A 15806-nucleotide genomic window follows, 5' to 3' on the forward strand; every position below is an offset into this window, starting at 1 on the left:
ATAATGTTACAAACTTAATACGTTCCAATTTGATCGTCAGTCACGACGTACGATAATTCAGTAATTTGAATAGCATTTTTGATTCATTATTGCCCAGCTCTTACTATCACCATTGTCCTTTGATGGATGAGAAAAACCAGAGATTCTACCTATCTGTAACTCGCTACGTACTTGTGTCCTATGAAGGAGATGAGGATATGAAGCCCTCGGCTGTGGTAGCAATGTGGGAGTAACATGAGCTCCACCAGCAGGGATCAAGCAGCACTTCAAAAAGCACCACTGAATCATCGGTCTCTAGGAGGCTGGGAAATAGCAGGAAGAGCTTTTAGGAAAGACTAGAACCACGCACAAACACTAGGGTAGATTCAGAGACTTTAGAATGCAATTCTCAATTGATTTATATGCACACGGTAGATGAGCAGACTCACTGTTAACACAGACGAATGGCGTAAACTGGGAGACAGCACATGATCAGTCCACTTTCTGAAAACTGGGTGACTATGACGTGATGCAGCACAGTGGTGGCTCAGAGTCGCACTGTGCTCCATGACACAGACGTGGGCTGGATATAACTGATTACAGCCACATGTTGGGATGAGTTGTCAGAGGCACTGTGCTCCTGACACGAGACGTTGACTGATATAACATGTGACAGCACTAGTGCGGCGTCAGAGAGTTGCACTGTGCTCCTGACACGAGACGATGGGCGGAGTATAACTGATGACAGCACAGTGGGTGTCAGAGTGCACTGGTGCTCCTGACACAGACGTGGGCTGGATATAACTGATGACAGCCACACGTGAAGCAGTGCTTCAAGGCAGGTCTGAACAGACATAAGGCTAGATAACTGGGTGAAGCACGGTAGAGTCACGTCACGACACGTGGCTGGGATATAACTATGACAGCACAGTGTGTTCAGAGTTCACTTGCTCCTGACACAGACGTGGCTGATAAATTACTGAGACAGACAGTGGTGTCAGAGGCATGTGCTCCTTGACAACAGACGTGGGTACTGGAAATATAACTGATGACGAGACAGTGGGTGTTGCAGATGTCACTGTGTGCATCTGACACAGACGTGGGCTGGAATAACTGATGACAGCACAGTGGGTTGTTCAGATGCACTTGTGCCTCCGACACAGCCGTGGCTGGATATTAACTGATGCAGACAGTGGGTACGTCAGAGTGGCACTTGCTCCTGACACAGACGTGGCTGAGCATAACTGATGACAGACAGTGGGTGTTGAGTGCACTGCTGCTCCTGACGACAGACGTGGCCATGGATATAACTGATGCAAGCACAGTGGGTGTCAGAGTGCACTGTTGCTCTACAGTGCACTCTGAACACCCACTGTGCTGTCATCAGTTATATCCAGCCCACGTCTGTGTCAGGAGCACAGTGCACTCTGAACACCCACTGTGCTGCATCACTCAAAAGTCACCATTTTGTAGAAGTTGTCCCACTTCTAAAGTTCTGTCTGAAATAAAAGTTTAACCCTCAGTGTTTGGCGTGGTCTAGTTTTCTAAAAGCTCTCCTCTTCTATTTCCCAGCCTCTGAGACCGATGCAGTGGTGCTTTTGAAGTGTGCTTGCCTGGTGGAACGCATGTACTCCCACATCGCTACCACAGCCGAGGGCTTCACTATCCTCTCCTCCTTCATGGTAGCACAGTACGTCAGCGAGTTACAGAAGGTAAGATCTCTGGTTTTCTCTCATCATCAAGGACAATGGTGATTAGTAGAGCTGGGCAATATGAACAAAAATGCATTAAATTTACTGAATTATCACGGTAACGATCAATTGAACGATAAGTTTGTAACATTATCTACATATGTTTTTTTAATATTACCCTTAAATCCACTACTACTACTTTGAATGCTGTAGCTATCAATTGTCCCATTTAACAATCACCCATATTACCAAACTTACTTAATTTCAAACTTCAGATATCTCTTGTAGGACCCTATAGGTTATTTATTATAGTGAACGATATCAGCAGAATATCCACGATAAGTTGTCGGTTTGGTCAGTGTTGATAAGTTGTCGGTTTGGTCAGTGTTGATAAGTTGTTGGTTTGGTCAGTGTTGATAAGTTGTCGGTTGGGTCAGTGTTGATAAGTTGTCGGTTTGGTCAGTGTCGATAAGTTGTTGGTTTGGTCAGTGTCGATAAGTTGTTGGTTTGGTCAGTGTCGATAAGTTGTCGGTTTGGTCAGTGTTGAATAAGTTGTCGGTTTTGGTCAGTTGTCGTTACAGTTGTCGTGGTTTGGTCAGTGTCGATAAGTTGTCGGTTTGGTCAGTGTCGATAAATTGTTGGTTTGGTCAGTGTCGATGTTGATAAGTTGTCGGTTTGGTCAGTGTCGATAAGTTTGTCGGTTTGGTCAGTGTCGATGTTGATAAGTTGTCAGTTTTGGTCAGTGTCGTTAAGTTGTCGGTTTGGTCAGTGTCCGATGTCGATAAGTTGTCGGTTTGGTCAGTGTCGATAAAGTTGTCAGTTTGGTCAGTGTCGATAAGTTGTCGGTTTGGTCAGTGTCGATAAATTGTTGGTTTGGTCAGTGTCGATGTTGATAAGTTGTCGGTTTGGTCAGTGTCGATAAATTGTTGGTTTGGTCAGTGTCGATGTTGATAAGTTGTCGGTTTGGTTGCAGTTGTCGGATAAGTTTGTCAGTTGTTGGGTCAGTGTCGATAATTGTTGTTTGGTCAGTGTCGATAGTTGTTGTTTGGTTCAGTGTCGATAAGTTTCGGTTTGGTCAGTGGTCGATAAGTTGTCAGTTTGGTCAGTGTCGATAAGTTGTCGGTTTGGTCAGTGTCGATAAGTTGTCGGTTTGGTCAGTGTCGATAAGTTGTCGGTTTGGTCAGTGTCGATGTTGATAAGTTGTCGGTTTGGTCAGTGTCGATAAATTGTGTCGATATATTGTCGATTTGGTCAGTGTCGATGTCGATAAGTTGTCGGTTTGGTCAGTTTCGATAAGTTGTCGGTCTGGTCATTGTCGATAAGTTGTTGATTTGGTCAGCTCTAACGATTAGGCTATTATTATACAGGTTGGAAACAACATGACGTTTCAGATCTTCTCTCATCATCCCAACAAGCCCTTACATCTGAGGGGAATACACTCTATCTGCAAATTAAATACAAGGATTTTTATTTGATCCATGGCTGTTTTGTATTGTGGTGTTACACTATACATGGGACCATTTAGAGCTACTAAGGCAAGTCCTCTGGACTTCTCAGATTTGAAGGAGAGAGAAGTCAACATTTTTTCCCCTCCATAATCTTGTGTCCTGCCCTGCGCCAACTTGTCCTCGAAAGGACTGTACTTACTGTAAAGTCTAGTAGACTGTTTTTCCGTCGGTGGCACTGTGTCAGTGTGTATTTTCCATGGAACATGCAGAGAGGGAAGATGCATGAGGATTAACTTGGAATGTAAAAATCCATGGGAAACTCTTTGAGTAAGGATTTAACAAAGGCTTGACTAAGGCAATAGTTGAACACTGCCATAGTTCTTTCCAGGTAGACTAAGCGCTTTTGTTGTCCAGTTTCCAGCTGGCAGTACATTGTATTCCTACCAGGCTTTCAAAACTGCCTCGGCTACGTACACAAACAAAGGTGTAAGGAAAAGGCAAAACAAAGATCAGCCATCTCACTCATCACACCAACATTATGACGGTTACATTTTAATACCCCTTCCCCAACCTCAAACGCTCAGTCAAATTGAAACCAGCTGCCTTTCAAAGATAATGTCTACTTTTTGAAATATATTTGAATATGTGCATGCTTTCCCCTGAGAGAATAACTTCACTGGGCTGTTTGTCCACTTCTATCTGAAACATCCTGGTTGGTACTGCCACACTGCCTCTCCCTCGCCTCCCCTCCACTCCTCTCTCCTCCACACCCTCAAGGTGACTCTGCAACCAGACATCAAGAGGCACCTGACAGAGGGAGTCTAGAGGATCCTGGACCTCTGTGTTGAGCAGGAGGTGAGGTTTCTGAATACCATCCTCCAGATGGGTCTCAGAGAAGTGTTCAACGAGCTCTACGGTAGTTACACTTATTACCATAAAACCCAGTGGCAAGGAGAGGAGAAATATACTGCCTGGGACTCTCCTCTACCGTCTCCCTTTCCAGAAAGATTGTCTTTATTGCAGGCACATTTTTTTCTTAAGAAAACAACTGCTTAAACATGTAAATTGTATTTTTTATGTCATATGGTGAAAAAGAACAAATCATTTGTAGGTCTGCTGAGGATGAGAGTAGATGATTGTAATACCAAAAGCAAATTGTGGAAGTGATTTCTAATGCTTCTAGGTGATTCTGGAAATGGTTTAAACCTGTATGTATAGTGGAGGTGAATGTCATTAACATAGCTTTATCACATGCATTCCTTATGAAACCTTGTGCCTGAAACTTTCCCTTGTGATTATCTGTTGTTATTAACGACCAGACAAGGAAAGCTTAGGAGAAATCTGTATTATAATTGGGGTGAGCTTTCGCAGATTAATACATTTATTTTCACAAATAATGAGCAGAATGACATAGATCTGGTTTTCAGTGGAATGTCATTATGGATATTCCACTGTTGTCTAACATGATCATTTTCCAAAAGGGCTCCTCAAGCAAATGTAAATCCTCCAGTAGGACTCAATATAATCATTTTGCAAGGGGTGTTTTCTTTTATTCTGCTTCAAAATAAATATTTGTACCCTCAAGTGTAAACATGAGAGGTTTCTTAAGTGTTTGTTGACTGAATGTCTTCAGTCATAAAATGTTCAACCCCTTTGTTAAGGCAAACCTAAATAAGTTCAGGAGTAAAAAGGTGCTTAACAAGTCACATAATAAGTTGCAATAATAGTGTTTTGACATTATTTTTTAATGACTACCTCATCTCTGTACCCCACACATACAATTATCTGTAAGGTCACTCAGTCGAACAGTTAATTTCAAACACAGATTCAACCACAAACACAAGGGAGGTTTTCCAATGGCTCGCAAAGAAGGGCACCTATTGCTTGGCAACAAAAAAAAGACATTGAATATCCCTTTGAGCATGGAGAAGTTGTTAATTACACTTTGGATGGTGTATCAATACACTCAGTCACTACAAAGATACAGGCGTCCTTCCTAACTCGGTTGAAGGAGAGGAAGGAAACTGCTCAGGGATTTCACCATGAGGCCAATGGTGACTTTAAAACAGTTACAGAGTTTAATGGCTGTGATGGGAGAACTGAGGATGGATCAACAACATTGTAGTTACTCCACAATACTAACCTTATTGAGAGTGAAAAGAAGGAAGCCGTGTATAGAATACAAATATTTAAAAACATTCATCCTGTTTGCAATAAGGCACTGAAGTAAAACTGCCCAGAAAATTGGAAAATAAAATAACTTTATATCCTGAATACAAAGCGGTATGTTGGGGGCAAATCCAACACAACACATCAGTGAGTACCACTCTTCATATTTTCAAGCATGGTGGTGGCTGCATCATGTTATGGGTATGCTTGTCATCGGCAAGGACTAGGCAGTTTTTAGTTTAAAAAGAAACAAATAGAGCTAAGCACAGGCAAAATCCTAAAGGAAAACCTGGTTCAGTCTGATTTCCAACCGTCACTGGGAGATGAATTCACCTTTCAGCAGGAAAATAACCTAAAACACAAGGCCAAATATAGACGTAGGTTGCTTACCAAGACAACATTGAATGTTCCTGAGTGGCCTAGTTACAGTTTTGATATAAATCGGACTGAAAATCGAATCAAATCCAAGTTTATTTGTCACGTGCTCCGAATAGAACAGGTGTAGACCTTACAGTGAAATGCTTACTTACAGGCTCTAACCAATAGTGCAAAAAAATGTATTAGGTGAACAATAGGTAGGTAAAGAAATAAAACAACAGTAAAAAGACAGGCTATATACAGTAGCGAGGCTATAAAAGTAGCGAGGCTATAAAAGTAGCGAGTCTACATACAGACACCGGTTAGTCAGGCTGATTGAGGTAGTATGTACATGTAGATATGGTTAAAGTGACTATGCATATATGATGAACAGAGAGTAGCAGTAGCGTAAAAGAGGGTTTGGCGGGTGTTGGGTGGGACACAATGCAGATAGCCCAGTTAGCCAATGTGCGGGAGCACTGGTTGGTCGGGCCAATTGAGGTAGTATGTACATGGATGTATGGTTAAAGTGACTATGCATATATGATAAACAGAGAGTAGCAGCAGCGTAAAAAGAGGGGTTGGGGGGGCAAACAGTGCAAATAGTCCGGGTAGCCATTTGATTACCTATTCAGGAGTCTTATGGCTTGAGGGTAAAAACTTTTGAGAAGCCTTTTTGTCCTCGACTTGGCACTCCGGTATTGCTTGCCATGCGGTAGTAGAGAGAACAGTCTATGACTGGGGTGGCTGGGGTCTTTGACAATTTTTAGGGCCTTCCTCTGATACCGCCTGGTGTAGAGGTCCTGGATGGCAAGCAGCTTAGCCCCAGTGATGTACTGGGCCGTACGCACTACCCTCTGTAGTGCCTTGCGGTCAGAGGCCGAGCAGTTGCCGTACCAGGCAGTGATGCAACCAGTCAGGATGCTCTCGATGTTGCAGCTGTAGAACCTTTTGAGGATCTCAGGACCCATGCCAAATCTATGGCAAGACTTGAAAGTGTCTCTCTAGCAATGATCAACAACCAACTTGACACAGCTTGGAGAATTTCAAAAGAAATGTGTGCAAATATTGTACAATCCAGGTGTGCAAAGCTGTTAGAGACTTACCCAGAAAGACTCACAGCTGTAATCGCTGTCAAAGGTGATTCTAACATGTATTGACTCAGGGGTGTGAATACTTAAGTAAATGAGATTTCTGTATTTCACTTTCAGCACATTTGCAAACATTTCTAAAAACATGTTTTCACTTTGACATGATGGGGTATTGTGTGTAGATGGGTGAGAAACACATATATTTAATCCATTTTAAGTTCAGACTGTAACAACAAAATGTGGAACAAAGGGTGTGAATACTTTCTGAGGGCACTGTAAATCCCCTTGAGAGGTTGAGCACCCATGTTTCAATAAACACATATTTACATTATAAAGTCATTACATGAAAGTTCATATTTTTTGTCTTAGACTATGTTTATTCAAAAGTCAGATATCTGGCAGGGCCGACAATTTACAATGCCTGAATCTACCAACTCGCCTGGCAAGGTTTCCTATAATATTCGCAGAAGCTCTTTTATTTAATTAAACTGATCATTTAATTAGAGTGATGGCCACTGCAGTCAGTGCCAGTAGGCAGATGATGGCTGATTAAAGAGCTGACATAATACTTGCTGGCCAGTGATGTCCAGGTGAAGTGGAAAGACTTCTGCTTGAAATAATGTAGCAGGGCATTTCTGGCTCCCTCACACATTCCCTCCTGACTTTGCTAAAATGAGCGTTCTGCTGGCTGCTTTCGCATTCTCAGTTCTTCTACAGTCAGAAGCCTGATGTTGCCTCACAACAGAAAGAAATTAGAACATCAACTGTCTGCTGGTTTATTGGGTGTCAGCAGGGTTGCTGGGGGGCAGCAGGGTTTATTGGGTGTCAGCAGGGTTGCTGGGTGTCAGCAGGGTTTATTGGGTGTGCTAACAGGGGTTTTGCTGGGTGTCAGCAGGGTTTATTGGGTGTCACAGGGTTGCTGGGTGTCAGCAGGGTTTATTGGGTGTCAGCACGGGTTGCTGGTGTCAGCAGGGTTTATTGGTGTCAACAGGGTTGCTGGGTGTCAGCAGGGTTTATTGGGTGTCAACAGGGTTGCTGGGTGTCAGCAGGGTTTATTGGGTGTCAACAGGGTTGCTGGGTGTCAGCAGGGTTTATTGGTGTCAACAGGGTTGCTGGTGTCAGCAGGGTTATTGGGTGTCAACAGGGTTGCTGGGTGTCAGCAGGGTTTATTGGGTGTCAACAGGGTTGCTGGGTGTCAGCAGGGTTTATTGGGTGTCAACAGGGTTGCTGGGTGTCAGCAGGGTTTATTGGGTGTCAACAGGGTTGCTGGGTGTCAGCAGGGTTTATTGGTGTCAACAGGGTTGCTGGGTGTCAGCAGGGTTTATTGGGTGTCAACAGGGTGCCAGTTATGGGACAATTGTGTGAGTGAATACCCCTTATTTATTAATAGGTAGGTTTTATAGTGTACAAGTGTGTATTAATAATAAAAAAGTATGTTTTATTGTCATACACCTGATAGGTGTAGTGAAATGTGTTTAACAGGGCCAGCCATAGTAGTACGGCGCCCCTACACATGTGTGAATTGGCAAAGTTTTTTTTGCATATCCCAAATCTCCCTTAGACACTCTCGGAGAGTGGGGTCACGGCCAGGGTCTTCCATTATCAACGCGATCCTCTAATCTCACTGGTAAGCCATTATCAACGCGACCTCTGATCTGACCCTCTAATCTTACTGGTAGCCATTATCAACGGTGACCGTCTGATTGACCTCTAATCTTACTGGTAAGCATTATCAACGGTGACGTCTGATCTGACCTCTAATCTTACTGGTAAGCCATTATCAACGCGACCCTCTGATCTGACCCTCTAATCTTACTGGTAAGCCATTATCAACGGTGACCGTCTGATCTGACCCTCTAATCTACTGGTAAGCCATTATCAACGCGACCTCTGATCTGACCCTCTAATCTTACTGGTAAGCCATTATCAACGGTGACCGTCTGATCTGACCCTCTAATCTTACTGGTAAGCCATTATCAACGCGACCCTCTGTCTGACCCTCTAATCTTACTGGTAAGATTATCAACACGACCCTCTGATCTCACTGGTAAGCCATTTATACAGCCAGGCTCCATAGTGAAGCAGGCGTTATACAGCCAGGCTCCATAGTGAAGCAGGTCTTATAATGCCAGGCTCCATAGTGAAGCAGGCGTAATACAGCAGGCTCCATAGTGAAGCAGGCCGTATAAATCCATGCTCCATAGTGAAGCAGGCGTTATACAGCCAGGCTCCATAGTGAAGCAGGGTTATACAGCAGGTCCATAGTGAAGCAGGTCTTATAATGCCAGGCTCCATAGTGAAGCAGGCGTTATACAGCCAGGCTCCATAGTGAAGCAGGCCGTATAATCCATGCTCCATAGTGAAGCGCCTTATAAAGCCAGGCTACATAGTGAAGCAGGATTTATACAGCCAGGCTACATAGTGAAGCAGGCTGTAACGGCTGTCGTCGGGGAAGAAGATGAGGACCAAGGTGCAGCGTGGTAAGTGTTCATGATGTTTAATAATCACATAAACAGAACACTGATAACAAAATAACACAGAAACAACCGAAAACAGTTCTGTCTGGTGCAGACACAAAGACTGAAAATAACCACCCACAAAACCCAACAGAAAACAGGCTACCTAAATATGGTTCCCAATCAGGAACAACGATTGACAGCTGCCTCTGACTGAGAACCATATCAGGCCAAACACAGAAATAGAAAATCATAGAAAAACTAACATAGACAACCCACCCAACTCACGCTACATACTAAACAAAAGACAAAACAAAGGAACTAAGGTCAGAAGTGATCAGCAGGCCTTATAATGCCAGGCTCCATAGTGAAGCAGGCCTTATAACGCCAGGCTCCATAGTGAAGCAGGCCTTATAACGCCAGGCTCCATAGTGAAGCAGTTCTTATAAAGCCAGGCAGGGGAAATGCATAAGTATTACAATGTACAGTAAAATAGTTGGTACTGGCACTCAACCATAGGTGCTACAAATAAAGACCTCTGTCTGAGCAAGGAATGAAGTGCAGTGTGTTTGTTAGGGTACAATGTATTTTTGTGCTGTACTAGTAATGGTTTGGTGGAATGTGTCTCAAGACATTTTGTTGTTCATGATTTTGACACAACGGGTGAGATAGAAAAATATCAGGAAGGATTTCACAATGTGCAACCATGACCTGCATTAAAGGTGATTCAGGTGTTTTGTATTATAAAGGAGAGGGAATTAAGAGTATTTTAGAAAAAAACTGCAAGCCTGGTATTCAGTGAATGCACTAAAATGCCAAGATCTTATTGCATCAATGAAAACCTATAATTGCTGTTAAACATGGAAACGTTAAGCAGAATAGAATGGCTTTGTGTAGGATGTAAATCATTGAGAACTAACTAACAGGTTGAATTAATTGAACTCCATAAAGTAGAATTATGGGGTGGATTTCTGTAGAGTTATTGTATGGGGTAACAATTTGATCTAGTGCTAATATGCTAGTCTACCGTTGGAACTCTGTTAAGGACAATCACGATCCACATTATTGTGTTTGTCACACATATGCTGTAATAAGAAGAGGACATTGCTTGAATATATACCTGAAAAGGTCCAATGCAGCCATTTTGGTCTTAATATCAAGTCATTTCTGGGTAACAATTACAAACCTTACTGTGATTGTTTTAAATTGAAATGTTCAATTTAACCAAAAATAACCAAATGTCACTTCTTAGCAAAGAGCATTTTCTCAAGCAATAATTTTTCTTGGACCGTCTGGGAGTGGTCTGAAAATGAGCTGTTATTGGCAGAGAGGTTTGGAACTCTTTCTTATTGGTCTATTAATTATTTACAGCATAGCGATGTCACCAGGCAAGCCAAAACCCCATCTCACCAAAACAGGCTGAAATGGTATTATCACCATTTTCATAATTTCACAGTATTATTCCAACCTAATAGTGTGGAAATATATATATACAATTACATTTTTGACTGCACTGGGCCTTTAAACCTCTGATTTGTTCAAGAGACGTAAGTACACAATGTGCATGATGGCAGTGCATATAATTCAATGCGATTTTACACAAGTAGTGATACATACATTATTTGACATAAATGATTAGCTGAACTTTTTCTCTTGTTATTCTAATGAAATTCATATGATTATTTGGCATAGATGAAGTGCCATTGTTTGCATTGTGGATCACCACCTGCCTCATTATCTTTTCAAGATGACACGAGCGGTGAATTAATCCTCTCTCCTATTCACCCCATCTTGATGTAACAGCTCGACAAGCCCTCGGAAGTCTCAGGAGGAGTCTGAATTGAAAGGGTTCATTCTGAGACTCAGAAGTCAGTTGGACACCCCTTCAATATTTATTAACCTGGGTCTTTCCACATGGTTTGCAGCACTTTTGCCCTCCAACAGAACTTGAAGTCTACTTGACAACCCTCGTTAAGCCCTTCTTACTTTAATGAGGGTAACCTCCATTTTTCTGGCAGAACTACCATACTTCCTCTTATCAATGGTAATTACAGCTCCGGAGCCCTGCTTCTCCTACTTGCTCTGTCTTTGTGAGTGGCTTGTGATTCCTGGGATCAAACAGAGACACCATCTTCTGTGTTTGAATTGGGAGTTTGGAAGTCCTACCTAGACATGCAGACCTCTTGTCACGTTCCTGACCTTATTTCCTTTGTTTAGTCTTTGTTTAGTTGGTCAGGACGTGAGCTGGGTGGGTATATTCTATGTTTTGTGTTTCATTGGTTTTAGGGTGGTTATTGCCTGATATGGTTTCAATCAGAGGCAGGTGTTTTACGTTGTTTCTGATTGGGAACCATATTAAGGTAGGCTGTTTTCACTGTTTGTTTGTGGGTGATTGTTCCTGTTGTGCGTTCATTGGTTTTTCTATGTTCACTAGTTCAGGATTGTAGCGTCGTTGGTTTCGTTCTGTTTATTGTTTTGTTCGTCTTGAAGAGTATTCAAATAAATATGGATAACATACACGCTGCGATTTGGTCTCCTCTCTTCCACATTACGACGACCGTTACAGAATCACCCACAAATCGGCCAAGCAGCGTGGTAAGCGGCAGCAGCAGCAGCAGCAGCAGGAGAAGCGAAGGCAGAGAGGCGCTGGTATGAGTAGGCAGCACGGCGACGCGGTTGGAAGCCGAGAGTCAGCCCCAAAAATTATTGGGGGGGGGGGCACACGGGGTGTATGGCTAAGCCAGGTAGGAGACCTGAGCCAACTCCCGTGCTTACGTGGAGTGAGAGGGCGTCGTACTGGTCAGGCACCGTGTTATGCGGTGGAGCGCACGGTGTCCCAGTACGCGTGCTTAGCCCGGTGCGATACATTCCAGTTCCTCGTGTCGGCCGGGCTAGGTTGGGCATCGAGCCAGGTGCCATGAAGCCGGTTCGCCAGCACAGGCCAGTGGCGGGCTATACACCTCGCCGCACTGGTCGGGCTACGGGGAGTATTCAACCAGGTAAGGTTGGGCAGGCTCGGTGCTCAAGGCTCCTGTATCCTTCACGGTCCGGTATATCCGTGCCACCTCACATACCAGTCCTCCGGTGGCACCCCGGCACCAGGCTGTCTCTCCGGTTTCTCTCTACAGTTGCTCCTGCCTGTCCAGCGCTGCAGAGCCTTCCTCTTCTCTGAGCCGCAGAGTCTCCGTCCTGTCCTGAGCGCAGAGTCTCCCGTCTGTCCTGAGCCGCCAGAGTCTCCCGTCTGTCCTGAGCCGCCAGAGTCTCCCGTCTGTCCTGAGCGCCAGAGTCTCCCGTCTGTCCTGAGCGCAGAGTTCCCGTCTGTCCTGAGCCGCCAGAGTTCCCGTTTGTCTGAGCCGCAGTTCTCCGTCTGTCTGACGCGCGCAGAGTTTCCCGTCTGTCCAGCGCGTCTGAGCTGCCCGTCTGTCCAGTCAGCCAGGACTGCAGAGCCGCAGCAGCCAGGACTGCCAAGAGCCGCAGCCAGCAGGAGCTGCCAGAGCCGCCAGCCAGCCAGGAGCTGCAGAGCCGCCAGCCAGCCAGGGCTGCCAGAGCCGCAGTCAGCCAGGACCTGCAGAGCGCAGTCAGAGGACCTGCCAGAGCGCATCAGCGGACTGCCAGAGCCGCCAGTCAGCCAGGCGTGCCAGAGCCGTCAGTCAGCCAGGACCTCCAGAGTCGTCCTTCATTCGCGGAGCTGCGGGAGTCCTCCCGCTGTCCGGAGCTGCGGAGTTGTCCTTCACTCCGGTGCTGCCGGAATCTCCCGTCCTTTCGGGACATGGCTAGGGTCCCCAGGCTCATAAGAGGCACGGGGGCGATTAAGGAGGCGGACAAAAAATGTTGAAGTGGGGTCACGTCCCGCGCCAGAGCCGCACCGGCAGACGCCACCAAGACCTCCTCTATAGGTTTAGGTTTTGCGACGGAGTCCGCACTTTGGGGGGGGGGGGGGGTACTGTCACGTTCTGACCTTTTTTTCCTTTGTTTTGTCTTTAGTTAGTATGGTCAGGGCGTGAGTTGGGTGGGCAGTCTATGTTATGTGTTTTATGTTTAGGTTTTGTCAATTGGCTGATATGGTTCTCAATCAGAAACAGGTGTTTTGCATTGTCTCTGATTGGGAACCATATTTAGGTTGCCTGTTTTCACTGTTGGTTTGTGGTGTTTGTCTTCCGTGTCAGTGTGTGTGCCACACGGGACTGTTTGGTTAGTTTCACTTTCGTTATTTTGTATTTGTTGTCGTGTTCAGTTTATATTATTAAAACATGGACACTTACCACTCTGCGTCTTGGTCCGATCCCTGCTACACCTCCTCTTCAGACGAAGAGGAGGAAACCAGCCGTTACACCTCTATACGTCATTTATTCTGTAGTAACAGATGCCAACTGTCCATAGGTGTTGATGAATTGCATGGAAACGCTCTCTGCTTTGCGGTTTTTCAACAAGGAACCTAAGTAGGCCTACAAAGTAAGCTGTCTCCATTTCATCAATCTACAAATAAGCTCAATTGAATAATGAAATCCATTTTGATTTGGGCTCACCTCTCACTGATGCTCTGGTGTTCATTTGTATGGTTCATTAAGCTGTTTGTATGCTGAACTAAATTGACTGAGATCAAGGAGGCACACTAAGCCTCCTATTCTTCCTTTTCATAATAGGAGATGGAGAGAAATACTTATTACTACGTTGTGTGCGCTCAGCACAAGGGTAAGGTTATTTAGAGAGATGCCTTCTGACGGAAAATGGAAGGCAAAAATTGATTCCGCTTGATATGGCTAGAACGTATTATTCATAGTTGAGGAAAAATACCTATTAGAGGACAACAGGGTGGTAAAATCTTTTGCATTCTTTTTTCTGTTAGCTAAATACATTTAGTAAAACATTTAATTGGGAAAGACTTTGGCGATTAGGCAGTGCTGGGCCAAGTTGCAGAGATGAGTACAAAGAGTTGTGGTGGCTACAAAGTCTTGATGATGAGGAGAATATGATCTATAATTATGTGTACTTCTATGGCCCTTGCAAAGCCTTACCAATCCTAGGTTGTGATACTTAGAGACCACATGAGTTAGGCCCCTATAATTCATTATTTTAGTGCCAGAGAAGGATTAACAGATTAACGCACAACATTTAAAGTTTAAGAAGTGAAGTAGGTATCACTGCAGCCTTTTCAATCATCATTATGCAACTGTGGGAAACAAATAGATGACTTATGAGCACCTATTCGCTAGTTACGTTAGCCAAAATGCTCAATCAACCTTTTCACTGTGGGTCAACAGTTTGTTGATATGAAAAAACCTGTGAATATTGGAAATGATATKAATAGAATTGGATCTGGATCTCCAGTCAGTCCCCCAGTAATCAATATGATTGATAGGAAAATATTTTCCTTCCATAAAGTGCCAGGCAGCTACTGGATTTCTGTTTCTTTACATCACATAGTGCCACTCATTGCCTCATTTTACAATTGGATTGTCACGCCCTGGCCTTAGTATTCTTTGTTTTCTTAATTATTTTGGTTAGGTCAGGGTGTGACATGGGGAATGTATGTGGTTTTTGTAGTGTCTAGGGTGGTTGTAAGGTTTAGGGGGTTTATTAGAGTAGTTGGGTTTATGTTTAGTATAGTAGTCTAGCTGTGTCTATGTTGAACGTTTGTAGCCTGTGTGTGTGCACTACGTTTATAGCTTCACGGTCGTTTGTTGTTTTTGTATAGTTTGTAATAGTGTTTCGTTTCATGTTCATCTTCGTAGTAAAAAATAAAAGAAGATGGCTTATTTTCCACATGCTGCGTTTTGGTCCGTCTCTCCTCCACACGATCGTGACATGGATCCCCCGCCCCTAATTAGGCTTTTGGTTTAACCCGGTCCTCAGAAGCTGGGCTTGTAAGGAGAACAGAGACATGACATATCGCTCTTCTATCTCTTCTTAACCAGTCCTGAGACCCCAGCAAAAATCTGCTTTTCATTTATCTGACATTCATTTATCTGCATGTCCAGCCCTTATATTTAGCCTCACAATGAAGTGTATGAAGAGTTCAACCATTTTCTTTTCAGGACAACCAGGGCAACAAGTAGAACACAAAACTATTTGACATAAACAGTTGCTTTCAGGAGTTTTATTGACAAATGTCAATACAAAAAAGGTCAGCCAAAGCAAAAACCTGATACAAATGAATGTCTATGAATGCTGTAAGTACAAAAATGTTTTACTCACTGGGAAATTAATATCTAACTAGTCAGTGACAACTGTGTGGAGTTTGTAGTTTGTGACAGCAACTATGTGAGCTTATTACAGTATTATATACACTATGTCAAATCAAAGCAAATGATATTTGTCACATGCGCCAAATACAACAGATGTAGACCGTACCGTGAAATGCGTACTTACAAGTCCTTAATAACTTCTTAAGGCTGCGGGGCAGTATTGAGTAGCTTGGAAGAAAGGTGCCCAGAGGTGCCCAGAGTAAACTGCCTGCTCCTCAGTCCCAGTTGCTAATATATGCATATTATTAGTATATTTGGATGGAAAACCCTCTGAAGTTTCTAAAACTGTTTGAATGATGTCTGTGAGTATAACAGAACTCATATGGCAGGCAAAAACCTGAGAAGTTCCACTTCCTGTTTGGATTTTTTC

General features: G+C 43.8%; 1 pseudogene; it reads left to right on the forward strand.

Moving 5' to 3' along the window:
• LOC111978008 (unhealthy ribosome biogenesis protein 2 homolog) overlaps nucleotides 1-4174 on the forward strand; it is a 29586-nt pseudogene extending 25412 nt beyond the window's left edge.
• The last annotated feature ends 11632 nt before the right edge of the window (nucleotides 4175-15806 follow it).

Source organism: Salvelinus sp. IW2-2015, linkage group LG18, assembly GCF_002910315.2.
Source record: "Salvelinus sp. IW2-2015 linkage group LG18, ASM291031v2, whole genome shotgun sequence".
NCBI lineage: Eukaryota > Metazoa > Chordata > Actinopteri > Salmoniformes > Salmonidae > Salvelinus > Salvelinus sp. IW2-2015.